Source organism: Lycorma delicatula, chromosome 10 (assembly GCF_047948215.1).
Source record: "Lycorma delicatula isolate Av1 chromosome 10, ASM4794821v1, whole genome shotgun sequence".
Lineage (NCBI taxonomy): Eukaryota > Metazoa > Arthropoda > Insecta > Hemiptera > Fulgoridae > Lycorma > Lycorma delicatula.
This window is the reverse complement of record NC_134464.1, coordinates 17,157,611-17,181,419: the sequence shown is the minus strand read 5'-3', so window position 1 is coordinate 17,181,419 and position 23,809 is coordinate 17,157,611. Positions and strand designations below refer to the sequence as shown.

The 23,809-nt window shown below is 29.1% G+C and overlaps 1 protein-coding gene across 5 annotated transcripts in view; it reads left to right on the top strand.

Moving 5' to 3' along the window:
- The window catches only part of LOC142331399 (uncharacterized), an 807,446-nt gene that overhangs the window by 621,106 nt on the left and 162,531 nt on the right, over window positions 1-23,809 (top strand). The window lies entirely within an intron of this gene.

The following is a 23,809-nucleotide window of genomic DNA, read 5'->3' as shown; positions in this document are numbered from 1 at the left end:
TTTGTTTAACTGATATTAGAAATGTCTATTTGAAAAACAATAAAATAGATTTTATTTCTCCTTTTCTTGGGCACCACTTGCAATCATGCACTAGTTTTCTAAACATCTATCTTGTACTACTTTTTCAGACATTTTTCTTTATATTTTACGTCATTTTTCAAGCACTGAGGACCTTTATTTTTGGAAATAGAAATGTGGTAGATGATTTGTAAGCTATTATCATTATTCATTCTCATAAGGTAGTCGAAGAATTTGACTATTATTTTTTTACATCCTTGTACGAAGTAAAGGAAGTATGAAAAATTTCGGTTTTCAGATTTCAACGGAAATATCCATTTTGATTTCCTTCGGTATGGCGTCTGTATATACGTACGTATGTATCTTCAATAACTCAAAAGCGATTAGCCGTAGAATGTTGAAATGTTGGATTTATGACTGGTTGTGCACTTCCCGTTTTGACTACAATGGACTTGACCAAAAATGTCCAAAAAAGCCCAAAATTAAAAAAAAATTTTAATTTTCTAGTTTTTCTTAACTGCAGCAATAAGCCCTGATTGAGCTTTTCAACGGTATATCATAAGTGGTACCTATTTTCAGTGGTTCTAGAGTTATAAGAAAATATAATTTTAATTAATGAAATATTTGGATCTTACAAGGGGAAGGCATATTCGTTCGAATCCGACTTCATTTCTTACTTTTTTCTTTATTTAAATATATTGATTTATTAATAATTATTAACCTCTGATTGTAAAAAATAATTACAATAAATAATAATTCAATAATAACAGTAAAGAAAAAAAAATATGAAAAAAATCAGAAGTTATAAGTGAAATAACATTTTATGTACTTTTCTTTTTAAAAAAATGTGTATATGCAATTTAATAGGCGTGTAAGGAAATCATGTAGTGCCTCAACAGATTTTTTTTATGCAATCTGACAATTTGTGATTTTCATTGTGTTGGTAAAAACTTTAATTATATTTGAGAATTGTATTCGCTTTCTGCTATATTGATCCTATGATTTTGCTAAAGATTTTCTTTATTTTTTGTAAAGTATTTATTTCACCTGATTTCAAAGAAAATGTATTCTGATGCATATAGGCCATCTGTTTTGATATATGGTATTATTTTCTGTGTAACAATAAGCAAGTTTTATTATTAAAAAAAAAATAATAATAATAACAGTAATAATAAAGTACATTAACAACTTTTTTTAAAATTTCAAATTAGAAATTAAAATTCTTTATTTCTTTTAAGTAACATATATATTAACATAAAAAAGAAAAACGATTTGTTATTGTATTATATTTTAACAAGGCTACACATATCATTGCTTTTATGTTGTTTGTGAACACATGTGTACGCTTGTTTTTAATGAAGTAGTTTTAAATAGTATTTCGCGGATACAAGTGGGTGTGTCATACAGAGTTACATTTTCAACAAAATTCCTTAATTTAATGACCTATTATTATTCTATGTATGGTGGATAGAATTAACGTTTAAAAATATATTATTGATTAAATCAATCTATGCCGCCTAAGTTAACTGTACTTGAATAAACTAATTTTTTTTTTGTGTTATTTAATCATTTAATTGGATAATTTCAGTTAATTTACAAAATAATTTTCTTTAACTACCTTGCTACACAGCATACGTTTTTACTATAAATGTTTTGTTTTTAATACTAGAAAAAAGGCGGGCCTAGGGCTCGCCGCAAAAATGTTACATGGTTTATGTTTCATTACACATGATTTTGTTAAATGTTTTTGCATATTATAACTAAATAACGTTCATGAATTTAGCGTACTAAATTAATTATAATTACGCGTATTAATAAGAATTGTTAATCTTTGATTTAAATTTTATAATAGGTTAAAATAAATAATAATTCATACAAAATAAATAAAATAAATTATTATAAACTAAATAAATAAAAAAATAATCGCTGCTTAGAAATTAAATAATTTGTAAATTAATTGATAACGGACTGCTTCTAGCCTGTAAAATTTAGCGGGAGAGAGTCGCCTGAGCGCAGCCGTCCGATACATCACGCGGTCCGCTCTACGGAAATAGGAGCTAAAATAAAAATGTTACCATATACAACAAACCAACGCATCATCCTTTTTTATCGGAGACACTTCAGAATTTTTACTTTTTTTTTGTTGCTTAATAATATCGCCTCATATGCTTGAAGCTTGTGCATGGGATATGGATATGGACTTTTTTAGGGGACGAAAATTGCCATTCCTGATCGGGATTCGAACTTTGTATTTTGTTTATATGGTCTTTATTCATATCATCTTACTTTGAATCAAATTCTGTAGTAGTTTTGTTTAAAAAATTTATTTGTTTGTTACCCAATTAATAAAGTTATTTTCCACCAAACATAGAGTAGGGTTTTTTTTCAATCGCTATATTTTGTCATTTACCCCAAATTTCTTAAAAAAAATTCTAAAAATATAGTTCTGGGATCTATTTTTATCAAAATTTTCAGGTCAAATTTCATATTAAACCATTAAATTTACGTCATAATTTTGGCCCCAAGATTTTCAATCTGGTTTAATTTACCGATGGCGCAGATATCTTGGCAAAAATTTTCACCATCCGACAATCGCCAACAAAGCGTTTCCAAACCTATGTTTATATGAACTTTCTTCTTTATTTTTGCCAGTAGAACATGTCCAGAAAGTCTGTTACATTCTCGTATATAATTGTGAGTGTCAGAAGATAAAAAAAATTAATAATAAATTTTAGTTAAATAAAATTAATTTTCAAAAAAATGTATATTGTAAAACCGACTTTAAAAATCTTGCCAAAAAGTAAAATAATAATTATATTTAATTTTTCTTAACATTTCTTATTTTAAAAAAGAGAACTGAAATTAAGATAAATAATAAACAATATATTAAAGCTAAAATTTGATACTGACTACAAAGAAATTTAAAAACTGTTATTTTTCAATTTTTAATTTTTTCGTTTTTTCATACAACAATTTAATAATATTTTTATCTTAAAAATTGAGAAACTTACTATAAAACTCAGTTTTTTCATAAATTACCTCTAGTAAGACACCATGAAAGTGAGAAAATTAATTTAATATATAGCATCTATATACACATATTTTTTTTAAATCTCCAGGACCACCGTTAAGTATTGCTGCACAGGATGAAATGTATGACAATTTTTATAGCGTGGACATATGCCGGGCCTGATCGGGATTCGAACCCGGGACTTCCTAGATGCTATACATAAAGCATCTAGAATGAAATATTATACCTTGTATTTTTTACGTGAAATTTTGCAAATAAATTTCTTAAATCTATAAAAAGTTATACAACCGAATATCTCAGTTACACTATAGCAAGCCAGTGTTAAGTGAGGACGATGATAGCAAACAATCGTCAATGACACCTGTAATTTTTCGCTAAAAAAATTACAGTAAGTAGACTTACGTAAGTCTACTTACGTCATCTAGAATCATAGTGAATAAGGCTTCAATATAGATAAAATATAAAACAAGTTTATGAAGAAAAGGTGAACTGATTCCAAAAATAAAATAAAAATCTGATGTGGACAACACATGACTTCCTTGTACGCCTAATAAATTTCATTTACACAATTTTTTTAAAATGATAAGTACATAAAATTTTATTTCATTAATAACTTTTGATATTTTTTCATAATTTTATATTTTTTTATTGAATTATTATTCATCGTAATTTTTTTATAATGAGAGATTAATAATTATTAATAAATCGATATATTTAAATTATAAAAAAAGAAAGTTAAACAAAGGAGATGAAGTCTGTTTCGAACCGATGTGCCTTCCTCGAAGATTCAGATATTTCATTAATTAAACTTTTATTTGGCTATAACTCTGGAACCAATGAAAAGAAGTACCACTTATGATATGTCGTTGAAAAGTTCTCAATGAGAGCTTATTACTGCACTTAAGAAAAAGTCAAAAATCCAGATTTGTTTGAATTTTATGCTTTATTAGACATTTTTGGTCCACTCGATTGCAATCAAAAGGGGAGGTGCACAACTAGATGTTACAACTGTCCTAAATCCAAAATTTCAAATTCTACGGCTAATTATTTTTGAGTTATTGGAGGTACATACGTATGTACGTACAGAAGTTCAGACCTCACGCTGAAACTAGTAAAATGGATTCAGGGATGGCCAAAATGGATATTTTCGTTGAAATATGAAAACCGAAATTTTTCCCGATCACAATAGTTCCTTTACTACGTTCAAGGAAGTAAAAATGAAAATACAAATATAATAAATAACGGAAGAATAATAACTAAAATTGAACGAAGTAAAATTTTCATGTGTAACACTCAGTTGATGCAATTCTAACTCAAATCACATAACGTCATCAAGGTCCAACAACAAGTGGAGTCGTTTTAACCTTCTAACCTCTTCGCTATTGTCTAGACGGTTATTAGCTAATAGTTAACTTTTTTTTTTTAGCAGTTTATACTTTGTACCGAATCGTTGTATTTTTTTCGAACATCACGGTAACTACAGTAAACCCAGATATCTATTTCTTACGAATCAAGGTAAGAAATAGATATCTCTGATGCTCCTACGTAATTTGTTTTAGAATCGTTATATAATTTCGACATGGCCGCTGCTTCTATAACCCGAAAGCTGGTTTCCATAGGTCCAAACTTGTTTCAGGATCGTGTTTTACAATAATTGTTTGTTGGATAGTGAGTGCTGTGACATCTTGCTCAGAAATCAGAATATTTCCTTAAACTTAATATTCAGCTGTTTTTGCTTTTCTTTTACAAGGACCTTCCACATCAGAGGAAGATAAGATGAAGATCAAAGTACCGTACAGTTTGGAAATTTTGTGGCACCATTGTGGTAAAATGTAGATAATTTTTGACTCGCTCTCGTAAGATATTGCGGTCCGATTCAGCGTTAAAGAGATTTTCTTGAATGAAATTTCATGTAGACATTATCGATATTTTACAACTTTTGTTGTTTGGTCTCGAACATCGCCGTAGAATTATTACGAAATTTTTCCCAAGATCATGAAATTTTTATTTCAGCTTTAAAAATAATGATAAAATAATATCAGACTATTAAGTCGATTTCTAATTTTTGGGGTAATATGGAAGGTCTTTTAGCCTTTCCATTCACGTTATTTAACAAACTTTGATGACCCATATGATTTGTTTCTATAAAATTCTTTGCCGGTCTCAAATTAAGCGCCGTTTATCACCGATGTCGTCAAAATTGTTTTACTATAAAATGTTTTTGGGCATCCTTCATCACATTTTATCTTAAAATTAAAAAAAAAACATTTTCAATTTTTTTATAAATCACTGATCACGTAAAGGTAACATTTTAAAAATCGTGCTATAAATAAATTATGCTCTTTCAACTTCTATTATCCTCTATAATCCAATACATTAATTATTCTCAAATAGTAAAAAGATAACAGAATCATTATATAATAATTATTAAAAAAAAAAAAAAAAACTGGAATCGACATCAAGACCATATATTATGATGCATATAGAATTACAAGATTCCCACTGTTCCTACCGATGATGTATATTATATATAATGTATATTGGGTCTGAAAGGTTTAAGAGGAGATATTTCAAATTTTTATGATTTTATTAACAGTACTACATATAAATTTGCAGAAACTCTCATTACCTGCCTTATAACATAATTTATACATGACCTTATAACATAATTTAACGTGACGCACACGTATAGAATATCAGGATTCCCACTGTCCATAGCCACCCGCCGAATTTTGTTGAAAAAATTCTTTTTGTTAATTTTTAGACAACTTTTTTGTGTCTAAATAATTTTTCAACATCATGGTACCATCACAAAAAGCAGTTGCATCGGTTGCAACTGCAATCGAATTTATTTATTTTAAGCGGATTAATAGGAAAAACGTTATGCGCGAATAAACAAAAAAAATATAAACGGGTCGAATACATCACCTTCTTTTTTGAATTCGGTTAAAAATACATTATTCTATAATAATATTATATATATATATATATATATAAAATAAGAATCAGATTTTCTTTTCTTTCAGCCCTTAGACGTAAGTACGGAGCATATGTGTTAGTAGAGATTCAAGAACGGTTGTAATGATTTCAATATCTAATATATCAAACTTTTCATCATAGGAAGGCAAATTTCTCTCGATTTATGTCAATATTAAAAAACAACAAACTGGTTGATTATAGACGCTATTTTATCTAAATCGAGAAATCAAATTTGATTGAGAGGATTACACAAGAGCAGTCTGAGAAAGTATGTTTGTGTGTGTACACACACACACACACACACACAAACACACACACACACACACACACAAACAAACAACGCGTGTGGGTGTGCTTTTTTAACTTCAATTTTTTTTTACTGCTAGTTGAATATCTAAAGGTATTTAACATTATTTGATATGTTTTAAACTGATAAGAAATCAGCTAAAATAAAAATAATGAGAAATGAAGACGAAGAGAAACGCACGATATAAACATGTACAATATTAACTCTTAACTGGTCAGACAGACGAAAATAAAAATAAACGAGAAAAGAACTCATATTTGTAGTGTATTGGTTTTTGTAGTTTGTTTTCTGTCTCGTAACCCTGTATACTTCTTTCTATTCTATGTCAGTCATGCCATCATTCTTACGATTGGCTACTTTCAATTTATGACTTTCAAAGATGTTTATCGGTTTTAAACTCATTTATACTTATTCACGATATAACTTTTATCCATTACTTTTCTGTTGTGTGTATACAAGAATCGATCTTCGGTTGTTTATTTTACTAAGGTATAATTCTGTCTGAACCTTTGCTCTTTTAACTCGCATCTGCTCACTGTACTCATCTGCGCTTCGATCGATTTCAACCGATCATTTATCTTTTTTGTTATCCGATGCTCTCTACTTCTTTTTCTCATCCGATAATATGTGTGTACACGCACAAACACACAAAGAAAGACAAGAGCCGTGAAATAGAAACGGATTTATTATTGTGAAATAAGTTACTATAAAAAATAATTATTATGCAATTAATAACTAACTACACAAAGCGAAGTAGAACTGTAGAAGTGTATTTTACTAGAAGATATCGAACAATACAAACGTAATCTATTACAAAACAGTAGCTGCATCTAAAAATTGATAAACGTATGCTCTGTATTATTATAGTACGATTAAGCGAATAAAAGGTACTTTATTCAATCTAAGAATAATTATGATCTTTTAATATGTTCACCAAATGGATTAACTCTACTACCGTACTAAAAAATCATTAATTTCAGAGAATGCATCTGATTAATCTACCTTAGATGCTTTAAGTGAATAATTTTGACTAAGATGCTGTGACAAGAGTGCAGAACCTGGACGTCAATCCTTGCTGCTAGATCTTCCTAATGCTCGGGCGGGTATTTAATTTTTAGTGGCGGTTATATATAATTTTTTTTAAGACGGACAGAATTGGGGAATGCGTTCCGGCCCTTGGTGGACAAAAGTCGGGAAGACACCAATCGTCACAACACCACGCCACACGCCCTCTCCGGTCCTATCCCTGTTAGGCTTTACCGGAAGTAATCATCTAGACCCTCAATACATGTTTCACTCATCAGTACGGCCTCTATCAGGATGGCACCTCGAAAGACATATTCATCAGTGTTGAAACCCATCAATTAATAAAAGATATTTTTCAAACTCGCCTAACCTTCTTTCTTTTTCCTGTTTAGCCTCCGGCAACTACCGTTTAGATAATTCTTCAGAGGATGAATGCGGATGATATGTATGAGTGTAAATGAAGTGTAGTCTTGCAAATTCACAGTTCGACCATTCCTGAGATGTGTGAATTGAAACCCAACCACCAAAGAACACCGGTATCCACGATCTAGTATTCAAATCCACGAAAAATATCTGTCTTTACTAGGACTTGAACGCTGTAACTCTCGACTTCCAAATCAGCTGATTTGGGAAGACGCGTTAACCACTAGACCAACCCGGTGGGTAAACTCGCCTAACCTGAATCAAAAAACTTATAACCAATAAAAATTTACAAATTGGACTATAACAAAATATTAGTAACTAAAAAATTATTATTAGTAACATCTAAATAATGACCTACCATACCAAAGAATACAAAATTACCTATAAATCAACCTACGAACACACCAAACACCCGGGCACAATTTCCAAATGCGCTTACTCTGGCGGAAAATCACCCAAACAGGTGCCCAGCCATCCAGGCTACCATTATAATCTAAACATCCTCTGCAATCCTTCCGAGCACCAAAAACCTTAAAAATTTTTCAAAAATGTGCCACTCATTTCTAACTTTCAGTCAGGCTGCAGATCCAGACCCGAACCAATGCCCTCAAGCTTCCTGACCACCTCTGCACGCCTAAACTAATATTTTGAACAGACATACAGTATATGATATGCATCATCCGATACAAAGAATTCAGGACACTGATCGAGCCAGCCTGCCCAGAAATTGAGTCACATGACGGTTCAGGAGATCCATGAGGCGACTCCCAGCGCCCTTACTTCTAGAAAGAGATTTGCGTATACCGCCCATCTGCCCTCTCATCCCAGTGGTCCTGCCAAATACCAAAACCTTTCTCCATTAATTCCTGAATTAATGGAGAAGTCACTGCGCAGTCACTTCACCCGTTTTATTCGCGGTGTAAAGTAACTGCCGACGCAAGGACATCAATTGGTTTAACACCCGCGATAACTAGACCTGCCTCACGTGAAATAGTCCCATAGCCTCTCCCCGTCACAATAAATATACTAAACACTAAACTGTTCGATTGATACGTCCAGGGCCTGCGTTGAATGGGAGGATAAAATATTCCCTGATATCTTCGCGTTTCGTTTCGACCCAAAATAAATTCTCCCTCAAAAAAAAAAGAAGAAGCAAACTGGACACAAGAAAGACGAGAAAATGAATCAGAATGAATGTGAAAAAAATGTGAGAAAACTTTAAAACTTAAGGGAAATTATTTTTCAGTTAATTTAAGGGGGTAGTATTCTAATTTCCAGGAATGTTAAAAAAAATTATCGTTTCTCTAAATAAAATTTATCAATAAAATTCCTTTTTTATATATAAATAAATGCATAATATGAATAGTATTTCTGTATTTAATGATTACGTGAAAATATGTAATCTTAAGCGATTTCTTTTTTTTTTTAATTACCAACCTGTATAGGATTATTCTTAATATACAGAGAAGTATGCAGAATTATGTCCATGTTCTATAAATGTTTTATGTTACTATAGGTTCTTCTTCTTCTTCTTTCGTATAGTAACATATTGTATTGTTCTTTATTGTTAGTCTTATTCATATAGTTAAGGAAAAGTAAGGTAAAAAGTTCATTGACCCTTATTGAATTTCATTAGAAGAATAAAAAACAATTAGCATACAATTGTTTATGTAAGTGTTATACTGTGTTTGTGTTTTGTTGTCGATTTTTTTTGTTGCTATTTTTATTTTTTTTTGTATTTAATGTGATATATATTTTGTAAAGAATATTATCAGTGTTGTTCAACACAAAATGTTAAGTGTTAAAAATTCCAGGTGTATCTTTTTTCCCTATTTTATTTATTTATCATAATAGAAACAATAGTGAAGTAATATGCACTCGACCGCTATTCTAAACGTTACCTGTTGTCAAAATAATCGTTTTACAGTGTTTTTTTTTTTTTTTTTTTTGTTATCTTACATTATGCAGGCTATTTATTTATTAAGTACATTTACACGTCACGAACAATTAACGAATAAGTTAAAAATTAATTATCTACAAAAGGAAAAGTAATAAATCGCAACTTTTATCCCTAAAAGTTGACAGAAGAAAGATTTTTTAATATATTTAATGGGTAGCAGTCCTACATTAATTTGAACTAATTTAAATCAAAGCTAATAAGAATTATTGTAGATTTTGGATCGTAAATTATAAGCATTTAGATCTAATATATTCTTAGAAAAATAAAACTAAATAAAGAAAATTGATTAACATTAGAAATACATTTTATTATTGTATTCTACCAGGTGACATTGTTGTTAATTATATATACCGGACAGGCAATACAATAAACTACAAATATTAGTTCAAAGATCGCTTACATCTATGAATACAAGCATAATAAAATAAGCAAAAAAAAAAATTTTATAAATGTACAGTCAATCTGTATTATCTTTGTTAAAAAGAACTAAAATCAAATATCCTTTAAAAAAGTAAACAATATTCACCTGTATTAAAATGGATCAAATTCATCACCACAACATACATATGTCATGCTGTATTTGGACGCACAAATATGTGCGTCAGACGGACGCACAGACATCCGTTTGATAAAAATAATTTTCTTGGACTAGGGAGCATTGGAATATTTTTTTTCCGCAGATTATACACAATTTATTTAAATCTACGTATTTTTTTAATCTCTTCTTAAGGCACAAAGCTTAAAACAAACAATTTTTTTTTGACCGATTTGTATAATTTCCCATTATTGTTATAGTTGCTATAGCAACATAAATAGAGCAAGTAATTGGAGAAGTATTAGCAATATGAATTAAGGAATAGAAGCAGGGGCACGGTATGCAGTTACGGTAATAAAAATGTTTCAGCTAGGTAGAGAGTTTCCGGTTTTATTACTGTTTAATTTTGATTGATCTTCGAGTTCCATGATTGTGACGTCTTGTTATATATATCTTTGGTTAATTAAAATACTAGTTACATTTTTGTATGGTTATTATTATTGTTAGTAAATCAATTTTTTTTTTTTTTAATGTGTAAAGGAGCAGAATGCAAGCGTATCGGGAGATATTTTATCCTTCTATTAATCGCAGACCCTAGACATCGGTACGTTGTTGCTGGGTCTTTCTTATTATGGGGTGGTATTTTAAGTTTTAATGGCGGTTATATATCTGTTTTCATTTTAAGATGGACGAAGTAGGGGATTGCGTTCCAGTCTTTTATTGGTCAGGTTTTAAAACTTTATTTCTATTTTGATTATTCCTTGGGAAATTAAGAAGATCATTTTGCGTGGCTTAGGTAGCGTCTCGGTATTTCGTGTGGAGTCCCGAGTCCGTATCCAGATCAGGCATGACATCTTTTCATACAAAAAAGGAAAAAAAAATTGTGTCTCTCCCGACACGATTCCCTTTCAATCCGTTCTGTGCAGCCCTTTCTGTGCTAGTGCCTTTCGGTTTAGTAGGGATGCGCCTGTTGGAGCCCTAGTTTTGGAGGGTGTAATGTACTTCCTACACGGAGGGAGTAGCATATATTGTCTGAAAGTTGTAGTACGTTCGTAAAAAATATAAACGAAAAGGTAGATTACAATCTTTGATTTACCAAAACGTCGATTAGTGAACGAGTGAACGAATAATAATCACGTTTTAAATGAATTCTTAGAATACATTTTTAATAATAATAAAAACTTACATCGTAAATTGAAATGCAAAACTTTATAATATTTGTTTAAAATAATTAAAATTATTAAGTTGCATTCGGCCTGACGCGAATATAAATTGTGTTACTGTGGAAGATGATATAATTTTTTAGAATAACAAGTAAAGTAAAACAATGTGGTAAGCTATGTATGCTGTTGTACATCGAAGTAATAAGCCGAACAAAATCCAGGGGATGTTCAATTCTAAAAGAGACATGTTAACTTTTTCAAAATAATAGGAACTCACTACATATCAATTTCCTGTTTTTCATACAGTAAGCATTATAACTTAGCAGAAGCCAATGTTATTAGACCTTCTTCTGTACATTAGACGCTTTTCACGGGTCACGGTCATAAGTAAGAATGAATGGTTATCTTACAGCAAAAATTAATTTATTCATCCTGTTAATAACTAACGCATTATATATATCACATTTCCTCAGAACGACACTTTTACCTAGGTGGTATATAAATATAAAAAATATTACCCTTATACTCTGAAAGGGTCACGTAACTATCCGTTTCCAATTAAATTCTTTCTTGTTCAATCGACAGTAAAATGACATCCGACATTATATCTTGGCACAATAAACGGATTATTTAAAAAAAATTCATTATTAAAAGTTCAAAAAACTTGACATGAAAAATATAGATGTAAAATAATTCATTAACATTTTACAAATATAATATTAAATATTATACTCGCTTAATATGCATAATTATTTATTATTTATTTATGTGTACTAGTACGAATTAACATGTTGCACCTTTTGATGCATGCATGTCTTTTCCTTAAATGTTACCGACATGTTTCCATAAATAGTAGACCGGGTACCCCACTTGTCCCAGTTCTCCCGGTTAGGTTATGTTTATGCACCTGTTGTTTTCTCGTTTTGCGTTCACAATCCATTTCTCTCTTTCTTTTATCATTTCTCTATACGTTTATAATTACCTCTTTTTATTTATTTATCATTTTCTTAGAATTTATAATTTTGAATCGGAGAATACATGTATGTGGTTTTTTGTACTTTGAACAGGACATATTTAAATAAATGAATAATGATTTTAAATAACTAAGTAATTCAATCGCTAATTATTCGCAAAAGGAATTGAAGAAATAGGCCTTTCAAGGACATTTCACCTCCTCTTTTACAGATTATTATAATTTAAAATAATAATTTTCCGTTCACTTAAGTAAATTCTTAATGGATGTACTCTTTTAAAAATAAGTAACTAGAATAATATAATATTTTAAACCTCTCCCGTTTTCACTACAACCTGCTAAATCTTTAGAAAAATGTATTATAGAAATAATTTTTTTTTAAATCTGAAAATTTGAGTTTTTTTTGGTAATGATTTCTAAAAGCAGAATAATTTTTCAAAAAATTATTAAAAATTAAATTTTACAATTTATTACATTAATACACAGTTCTAGTAAATCTTTAAAAATCAAGAACTTAAAAAAAGTAAATATTTTTCAAAGTGTAACGTGTATTCAATAACACACGGGCATTAGTAATTTTCTTATATTTTATTCTTAATATATTTATTTTTTTGTTTAATTTATCTTCATCAAGCTTTATAACCCATAACCCATTTGTAATATACGATAGAAAAATCTTATATTTAATATCATTAAATACAACCAACGTTATAAAAACAGCAAGATATAAATACAAGAGATGAATATTAAAACTTAAAAAAACACGGCTGCAGCAGAAAACATTGCTCTATAATAAAAATTAATTACTAATAATTGAGAGCGCGTGGGTGACAATTTTTTATATAGTATAATTCTTTTTCAAATATATTTATTTAACACACACCACACACATATTTATATATATATATATATATATATATATATATATATATATGTAGAATTGCCAGAGATGGACGAAGCAGGAGCGATATAAAACGCCGAATAGCTCAGACGAAACGACCTTTAAGACAGACCTATTATTTGCTTATATGAAAAATTAATTTAAACATCTGGAAAACATTTTTGAAAGGATATGTTTGAAGCGTAGCTTTACATGGAAGTGAAACTTGGACGATTGAAGTACCTAAGAAGAAAAGATTAGAAGCTTTTGAAATGCGGTGCATTAAGAGAATGTTAAATATCAGGTGGTTGGATAAAGTGATAAATAAAGAGGTGTTGCGGGAAATTGATGAAGAAAGAAGTATTTGGAAAAATATAGCTAAAAGAAGAGATAGACCTAGAGGCCACAACCTGAGGCACCCTGGAATAGTCGCTTTGATATTGGAGGTACAGGTAGATGGAAAAGTTTTATGCAGGCAGCCAACGTTTGGAATATGTAAAACAAATTGTTAGGGATGTTGGATGTAGGGAGTATACCGAAATAAACGACTGGTACTACATAGGGAATCTAGGAGAGTTGTATCAAACCGGTCAAATGACTGAAGACAAAAGAAAAATGTATATATAGCCTATGGCACTCCCGGTAATGTAAGGATTCCAACGCGGGACCATTCATCTAAATCGGTTCAGTCGTTGAGCTACTACGGTGGAATAAACACATAATTCCGGTAACTTAAGGATTTCAACGCTGGCTCATCCAACTAAATCAGTTCAGCCGTTGAGCTGCTACGGTGGTAGCAAAACTGCCAAAAAAGGTTTCACACCTTTTTTTGCAGTTGCGTAAAACAAATTATCCAAAATTTGGAAATTAAAAATACTGCTCATTTTTTACAAAAGGAAGAAAACTAAAAAACAAATTAGTTCCTTCTCCAATTTAATACGTCGTTTGGCTGTATGTTCACGGTCGATAATTCAAACCAAATCGATGAATTAAAACAAATTTTTCTGAAAACAGTCTTTTAAACATTTTGTTTGCTTGTCAAAATGAATGAAAAAACGGTCAGTAAAAAAAAAAGAAAAGAAAGTGTTTCTCCAACTGAGAGAAGACTATAATATAAAACAGGTTGTTTTTTTGAAAAAAAAAAAAAAGGTTTACTTTTCGTTATATGACCAGACCCTTCTTCTGATTATTGTATAATAATCATAAAGCGTATAGTGATAATGTAGAAAGTGTCAGGCGGTACAATAGACTTAATAATAGTCGCTTACTTAGAGTAACGATGCATGATTTAGATATACAGAGTAATAGAGTCTATACATGATGTTTTAAAAATGAAAATGTGTTTTATAGAGCTAAATATTACCAGCAGCATTTCAAAATTTACTAAATTTCTTCTTTACTTTTAGTCATTTTCAGAGTGAAATAACTTTTAAGTAAATTAATACAATCATATAACAATCTATGAACACTCGTGATAATAAAAATAACGGTTTTTCTAAAAAACAGAACAATTCCTACCTCTAAGGTAGTGTAATTTATTAAATTAAAATTTATAGATAGGCGATTTTTAAATGTGTTACTTAAATGATAGCCCACGATTTTTTGTACCTTTAATTTCTTATATATCGCTGTTCTTGAATGTAGTGAAAATTTTATTTTCCTCTTCTTTTTTTACTTTCCGTCTAGATAGCGCTATAGCTCTATACGGGAAAGTATTGTAATCGGTCCAATTTGGGCATTTGCGGTTTTCACCGGATATTTACTTTTTGACATCTAAGGAATCCAAAAAACCAAATGGAAAATTTCCGGATTTTAATGTTAGAAGTATATACGCGCGCGCGCGTATGTGTATGTGTGTGTTCGGTATCGGCCTCTAAGTTATCTTATATTTCTAGAACTACTGAAGCGATTTTGACCAAACATAGTCAGATTACTTCTATATAGGGCATTTGTACCATTAAATTTTCAATTTAAAAGGTGAAGGGTGACACTGTAAAGCAAGGTCACACTCAGTATCTCGAGATTTTGGCTAATTAGGTAATATTTTTCTTAGACTCTATTGTTAACGATTAAAAAATAATAATATTTGTAAAAATAATTTTTGCATAACCGCACCCTCATCCCAAAAAAACGCTGTTGTAGTCGTCGGTTATTATGTGACGTCACAGGTGAGCTGTAGAATTAATACGTAGAAAATCTTATGTGAACACCTCATGACTTCCTTTTACGCCTATTAAATTACATATACACAGTTTTTTTATAGTCAGAGGTTAATAATAAGTGCAAAAAAGTAAGCCATCAAGCTGGGTCTCATACTCGATCGCCCGACTGATTCGGTACCTATTGCGTTAAGCCTCGCGACTATACCTTTCTGCCGACCGTACAAGCAAAATTTGTTGTATGTTAGTTGTGAAATTAAATAAGTTTATTTGGTATTGACCGTCGCCGCTAGTACCGTTTCACCCGCGCGAATTGAACACGGTATGCGCGCGCGCTTTAGTTAGAATCATTGAATTAAATAAACGAAAAAATATTATATTTAAATAAATTGATAAATTATTTTTTTAAACATAGTTTCAGCTGATAATTTTTTAAATAGAATAAAAATAATGAAAAATTATATATCCACCTCACCAACAACAAAAACGATGTATTTTTTCGAGATCTTTTGGTTTATTTCAAATCATCTTCAGGAGTTAAAAATAATATACGTCAAAAATTAAAATAATAACACGATTAAAATAATGACAATCATGATTGAATGTCAAAAGTTTACTTATTACTGTATAATTATCTTAATTATCGAATTATATTAATTTTATCTCCTGACGATGGTTTGAAATAAACTGAAAGGTTTCGAGAAAACTCATTTTCCTTGCTGATAAGGTGGGTATAAAATTTTTAAATATTTTTTATTCTATTGAATTGATAAATATTTTAAATTAAGCTGTGTGTGTATGCTATGCATTAGAAACAATACTAAGATTCAGCTTTTTTTTAGATTTTAGATCAAGATGCATTTAAAGGTTACTATGGCTTAAATTAATGATTATTTTTGGAATGTTTTACTTTGTTTAATAGTTTCAATTTGGATTTAATAGTATTTTTTTTTTTTTTTTTAATTAATTTTGCTCTTAATTATGTACATATCGTCCATCACGCTCATAAATTACGATAAGTCGTAATAAAGTAGATTACTTGAAAGTGTATTTAGAAACGGATTTTGGATTTTTATTACCCGTAAAACCTGCCAGGAAAATTCCATATGGAATACCCAAGAGTCGGAAACAATTGAATGGTTAAATTTTAAATTGATTTACGATAAGAAAATTTACTGTTCATTTTGGTTGAATCTGATATATTTTTTCTCTTTTATTTTTTTATACGTTTTTTCTTTAATATAATTTATCTTACTGGGATGCAAAATTAAAATTTATTTAAAAATAATAATAATTTTTTTTTAGTATCTTTTCTATAAAGGTTAATTAACTTTTTCGCCGAATGGGTAAATTTACCTTAATTTGTATTTTAGTGTTGAATAACTGTTTAAAAATACAAGAAAAATATATTTTTTTGTATTTTTGCTTTTGATTGGTAATATCACCATTCAAAAACCAGCAAATGATAACATATCCAACTAATATTACCAGAGTTATGGGATCTTAAAGCTATCTATCGGCAGAATTTGAAGAAAATTTTCCCCAACCACCAAAATATACATAAAATAAAGATCGATTAAGAAGAATTGCTTTTTTAGTACACACTTAATAGATCTCCGAGAGCGCTAGGTCAGCTAAAATTAATTTCTTTCTTAAAATAAAAATAAAAATTCAAGAAACTTCCATTTTTAGTTTATCTCATGGTTATAAATTATTCTTCTAACCTGTATATTAGCGGTTGTGTCCATAAATGATTAAACGTAGAATTTTTAAAATAAATCAAATTTTTAAGCGTACGATGATGACATTAACCTATATATTTTTATAATAAATTAAAGCATAACATCCTTAATCCTATACCGGTACTTAATTGTAAAATTATATCGTGATATATAAATATATAAAAAATATTATACCACTAATATTACAATCATAATTTATAAACTGAAAAAAAAACAACATTAAATTCTTGTTTCCTCTTTTTTTTCTTAATACATCTAAGTATTAACAAGTGACAGCCTGTGGGTCAGTTAATTTAACTTGAGAGAAGAAAAATTGGGCCTGATCCTTCTTCCTTATCCAGTTAAGTTAGTTAGCCCACTTGTTTGTTTGTTTGTTTTTTCTTCTTTCCTTTTTTACTTCGGCTAGTTGTCGGCCACAACCTGTCAAGAAAGAAACAAACGCGTGCACGCGCACAAGTGTCTACGTATATATATGTATGTGTATCTGGCGGTCTTCCAGTAGGAAGTTAACTTAAGAGTAGAAGCAGATGTATTTTACATACATATACATTTTATATATATATATATGTGTATACGAACATCCTGGTAGAATTGAGAACAATCCTTGACGTCCTATCTCATCCGTGGTTTTCTTATGCTAGCTAGTTTATTCTTCTTTACTGTTGTTATATTTTGTTGTGTTGACATGTTAACTAACTAACATGGTTACTCGGCCGTACTTGTTACACGTCATTACATGCTGACATTTACACGTAGAATAACTGTGACGTTCTGCTTGCCGTTTTAATGACAATACAGGCAGCAGTCTAATCAGATGGACAGACAAGAAGATAGTCATTTATTTGCTACTGACTTTACTAATTGTATTATAATAATAGTAATTATTATGTTTTTCAATCATTAAGAGATACAAAATAAATTAAATGCGTGCGCAAACACACACACACACACACACACACACACACAATTCATAACATTTATCAGATTAAATGTAATTAATAAAAACTAATATTTAAATTATCCAGATGAGTGAATTTACATATGAAAGCTTATTTATAACCTAACCATAAAAAGTTGTAATGAAAAAAGCCCTTTTTTCACCACTCTTGTTCAATTAATCTCTATTTTTTGCATTACTATTTAATGAAGTAAAAAAAAAAAATTAAAATCAATGTTAGCGAATATTTGTACCTTGTCAAAAGTTTTACCGTTAATTATACCAGATAAATTAATAAATAAAAATATCTTTAAAACTATTTGTTTCTTTTTTCTTAATAATTTGACAGGTTTCAGGCACTTATAACATTTTCTATTATACTGTAATCTTTTACGTTCATTATAAAAGTTGAAAATTTCTAAATTTTTTTGAATATACAGATTTTATCACGAAGTCTTTCCGAGATATTCAATACCTATTCTACTTATGAAAATAATTGAAAAAATTCATATAAACATAAGTCCTAAAATACTTGGTTTGCGAGTTACGGCTAGTGAAAAACTTCGGTTGGATTTCAGCTATTTCCGATGAAATAACGTACTGAAATTTTTAGGATGATAATTAAAAGGCAAAATTAATAGTTTCTTCTGGATCTTGGCCTGAAAAATCGAATGCATTAAGTCCCATAATCGTGTATAATGTAGTTTTTCAGAAATCCGGGATGAAACCTACAAATTGGGATAAAAATCCTGGTTTTATGTTTGACCTATAATAACTATGTATAAAATTATATAAAAACTTATAGAACATTTAATTCTGAAGAAATGATGTAAGATAAGTTGAATAAAACAAAGAAAAATTAGAAATCTTTGAATTTTATTTAGAAACAGTACTCCAGATCAACACTATACGTACCAATTTATAATAAATGTTCAAAAATTGCTCGCCATTTTCAACACATTTCTTGGTACTCTTCTGTACTTATTTTATTGTTCGTTTTAGATTTTCAGGGCTGTCCTTAAGTTACTGAACTGCGTCTATACTGCGGACTATTAATTCTTCACGAAAATGTATTTTTGTTTTGTATATTCTGGTTCTGAGCGCTATTTTATTCGATTTTTCAAGTAAAAGGCCATAAGAAATCACTAATTATGCTCCTTAATTAACAATCTAAAAATTTCTGTACGATCTTATTTCACCGGGGTAGCTAAAATGCGAGCGAAATTTTTCACTACCCGTAACTTGCAAATAAATCATTTTAGGACATATTTATATGAACTTTTTCACGAACATGAATATTTTTTCACGAATAGAATAAGTTATAAAAGTTGCAGTAGAACTTCGTGATACACTATTTACACTTTAATCAAAATGTAATATGAAATAAAATCTTTACAAGTTTATAAATAATAATGTTTAAATATAAATGAGGAATCTGAAAATTATGTAAAAAGAAAGAAAGTTTTGTTGGTTTTTGTTGAAAACTGAACAAAAAAAAAAAATTCACATTGATTTTTCTATATTATTAAATAACGTATTTAATTTTTTTTTTTTTTTTTTTTTAATAAAAAAAATAATAAATAAAATACTGTTCTAGATTCATTTATTAATTACTAATACCTTATATTTACACAAATAAAATTTTATTTGAAAAAAAATAAAAGATAAAGTGTAATAAAAATAATATTTAAAATACCCAATAAAATCACTAATAAATTAAGAAAAGAATCATTCATTCATTTTTGTAATGTTTTAAACGAAACTTAAAGGAAAAATAAAAATAAAATTGACTTTAACGATTTATAAAAAAAAAATCTTTATATATGCAAAATTAAGGCTTTTGGAAACAGTGATATAACAAGAAGCATTGTTCGGTGAAGAATGTTTATCAGGAAGATTCTGGGTTTGAATCCCGGTCAGGCATGACATTTCTCATACGCTACAAATTTTCATTCTCATTGGACAAAATGAGAAAAGCAGTCCATGCTCCTCATCTACAAAAAAGTACCTTTTAATGGAAATTCAAAAGAAAGAACATTTTTAAGAATAATATTGTTTCTTACAAACAAAACATATTATTATTATTATTTATCTTCTTCTTCTTCCATTGCGGTCTAAATCCCCACTTATGGGCCCTGACAAGTCATTACAAATACTAGTATGATTCTGTATTAAAGAAAGATCTGACAATGTTGCATATTTTGAGTATCAGTAATTTCTAGAAGTCTCTGTATGTGTATATTGAATTCTAACTATAGGACTGAAGCCCGTGACTGACATAATGAAGAGGATGGTGATGACTTTTTTTTGTTTCCAGAGTCTTTTTATTACTTTTTTGTACGAAGTAAAGAAAGTCTTGTGATCGCGAAAAATTTCGGTTTTCAGATTTCAACGGATATATCCATTTTCAACATCTCTGAATCTATTTTGATTAGTTTCGGCGTGACGTCTGTACGTACGTATGTATCTCGCATATCTAAAAACTGTTAGCCGTAGGATATTGAAATATGTAGAATATTTTGATTTAGGAATGTTGTAAAATCTAGTTCTCCACCTCCTCTTTTGAATGCAAACGACTAGACCAAAGTATCTAAAAAAGCCCAAAATCCAAAAAAATTGGATTTTTTACTTTTTTTTAAGTGCAGTAATAAGCCCTCATTGGGACATTTTCAACAATACATCAAAAGTATTACTTATTTTCATTGGTTCTAGAGTTATAGCCAAATAGAATTGTAATTAATGAAATATTTGGATATTACGAGGGGAAGGCATCGGTTTGAATCCGACTTCATCTCCTTTTTTTAAATTTCTTTTTAATGTAAATTTATTGATTTATTAATCATTATAAATCTGTGATTGTAAAAAAATTACAATAAATAATAATTGAATAATAACACAAATATATATATATATATATATGAAAAAAATCAGAAGTTTATAATGAAATAAAATAGTATGTAATTTAATTAAAATAAAAAAGTGAATATGTAATTTAATAGCCGTACAAAGAAGTCATGAGGTGCCCCCATCAGATTATTTTTATCGTCAGATCGGTGTGTTTGGATATCGGATATATTTCGGTGTATTATTATTTTTATTTCTTTCTTTTTGGGATGACGGACATCAAGTGCTTTGATCATTTTGCCCTATGGGAATAGAAATTTGTAACGAATGAAAAATCCCATGCCTGACCGGAATTCGAAGCCAGGATCATTGAGACACTACCACTCAGCCCTCAGCCCCGGAGATCAGGAATTATTATTATATTAAACACGTTTAAATACATACATAAACTCCACCCCAGATATTTAAAGAAAAATCAGAAATAATCCAAAGAAGGAAGGAAGAAGCTTAATAGGCCACGTTCTAAGAATGAGTGATAATAGAATTCTCAAGAAACTTGTCCTGTTTTTATCTAGAAAGAAACCTAAAAGCGTATATTATGATTAAGTTAAGATATATTCAAATACAGCTAGAGGAATTTCAGGTTATAACCTGAAATTTTATAAAATGAAGAACTGATTAAAAAAAGCATAAAAACGAATGAAAGAAATTTTCTACGAAGAAGAAACAGCTGCAAAACAAAATAGAAAGTAAAACAGTAGAATGCAGAAAAAGAACTGTGAAAAACTTAAAAAGCATTGACAGAAAAAAAAGGAAAGGGACACTAAGAATAATGTTACACAATTTGGTCTGTAGGTAGCAAAAACGGAAAAATCCACTTTAAAAAAAAACCCCATTAAAAATTAAAAAATAACATTTTTAGTTTAAAAAATAATAGAACATGGAAAAAAAAATTTACTACTCTATTTTGATAATAATTTCTAAAAGTTCAAACAAATAACAAAATAATTAAAAGCGTAATTTGTTAATCTGTAATTCTTATTGAAGTTAACTTTGTTTAAAACAAAAAACACATTTAAATTTTTTAGTTACACTCGAATTTTTAAATATATATACATAATTAGATCTACAAAAGAAAGTCTACATGATATAAAAACCGTCTGGAAGAAACGGGATTACGATAAACTTGCGTCTTGATAAAACTAACAGAAATAATAAAAATAAAAGTAATTAGAAAAAAAACAATGGTAAACTGATTATTAACAAATATTCTACAGAATGTAGGGAAGAGTGCGTGTATAATTTTTTTTTTACAGCGCATTTTGTAAATAAAAAATCCAAATGGCATTGTAAAAACAAAAACGACTTAAACTTTTTATGTCACTATAAAAAAAAAATATACGTATATATCCTATTATATGTGGGCCAATGCAAAAAATTAAATAAATCAAATATAATCAGATAAATAATTAATCATCTGATAATAATGGTATTAATTAAGAAAATAATTATTACAAATATGAGTCGCACGTTGTTCATAAAAATTATCATCTATTTTCATCAAACTTGTTTGATAACAACAACTTGTTTTTATATAAAACTCGTAAATTAGTATCAATTTAAAACATTTTTTTTCATCAAAACAGTTATAATTATCAATTAAGTAACATTAGAAAAAAATTTAAATAAATAAAAAATAAACCAGAATATTTTCAAAAAAGGTTCGTCAAATAAAGAAATCTTTCCCTTTCATCTACTTAAGTTAGTTTCCGTATATATATACTAGTATGAAAAAAATAAAACAGAATGTATTCGTGTGCGTGCGCGCACGTTTATAAATATACGTACCCAAGAGATCATTAAATAAGATAAATGTATAATACATGTTGTTATTTAGATATTATCTTACTGATAATTAATTTATTTTATATAGGTTAGATAATTAGGATTTTAATGGATTTGCTGGAAATATATCAATGTCCAGTTCTGTACAACGTCGTTATAATATGTATTCTGTCAGAAATCTATTTAAAACATAAGTTATAGATTTATTATTATTGTTTTCTTTTTAGCCTACTTTTGTTTACTGATTTATGGAATATATGTTCTAATAAGTGATGCAGCTAATTTTAAATATATATATACACACATAAAGAAAAAAATGTCTGTCTTACTATGGTTGCTTTGTAGGTTTCTAATTGCAGTAATATTAAATTTATTTAGGCCATTATTGTTATTATGTCCTAACAAAGGATATTTATTGTGCTTTTTCCAAATAAATATAACAAATCTTATTTTATGTTACTGATATCAAAGACCTTGAATATAAAATTTGTAATTTTCTACGTATATAAAAATGCGACATCCTGTTATCATATTATATTTAGTAGGGGTCAAAATTTCCTTCGTAAATATTGCTGCGTAGTTAATTATTTTAGAATATTGTAATTACGAAAAAAAGACAATGCAGTTCTTTCTGATGCTCGGCTTACACACACAAATTAATTAAAAATATTTATCATTTTATTTAAATATAATATTTTTTCGTTTATTTAATTTAATGATTCTAACTGAAACGCGCGCGCATACCGTATTTAATTTGCACGGGTATGGTTGTACTAGCGACGACGTCGGTAATAACTAAATTAATATAATTTCACAATTTACGTAGAACAAATTTCGCTTGTATGGTCGACAGACAGGTGTAGCCGCGAGACTTAACGCACCAAATACGAAGTCAACCGGGCGACCGAGTTCGAAACCCAGCCAGACGAGTTACTTTTTTACTCAAGATATTATTCATTTATTTAATTCTATTGCTCATCTATGACG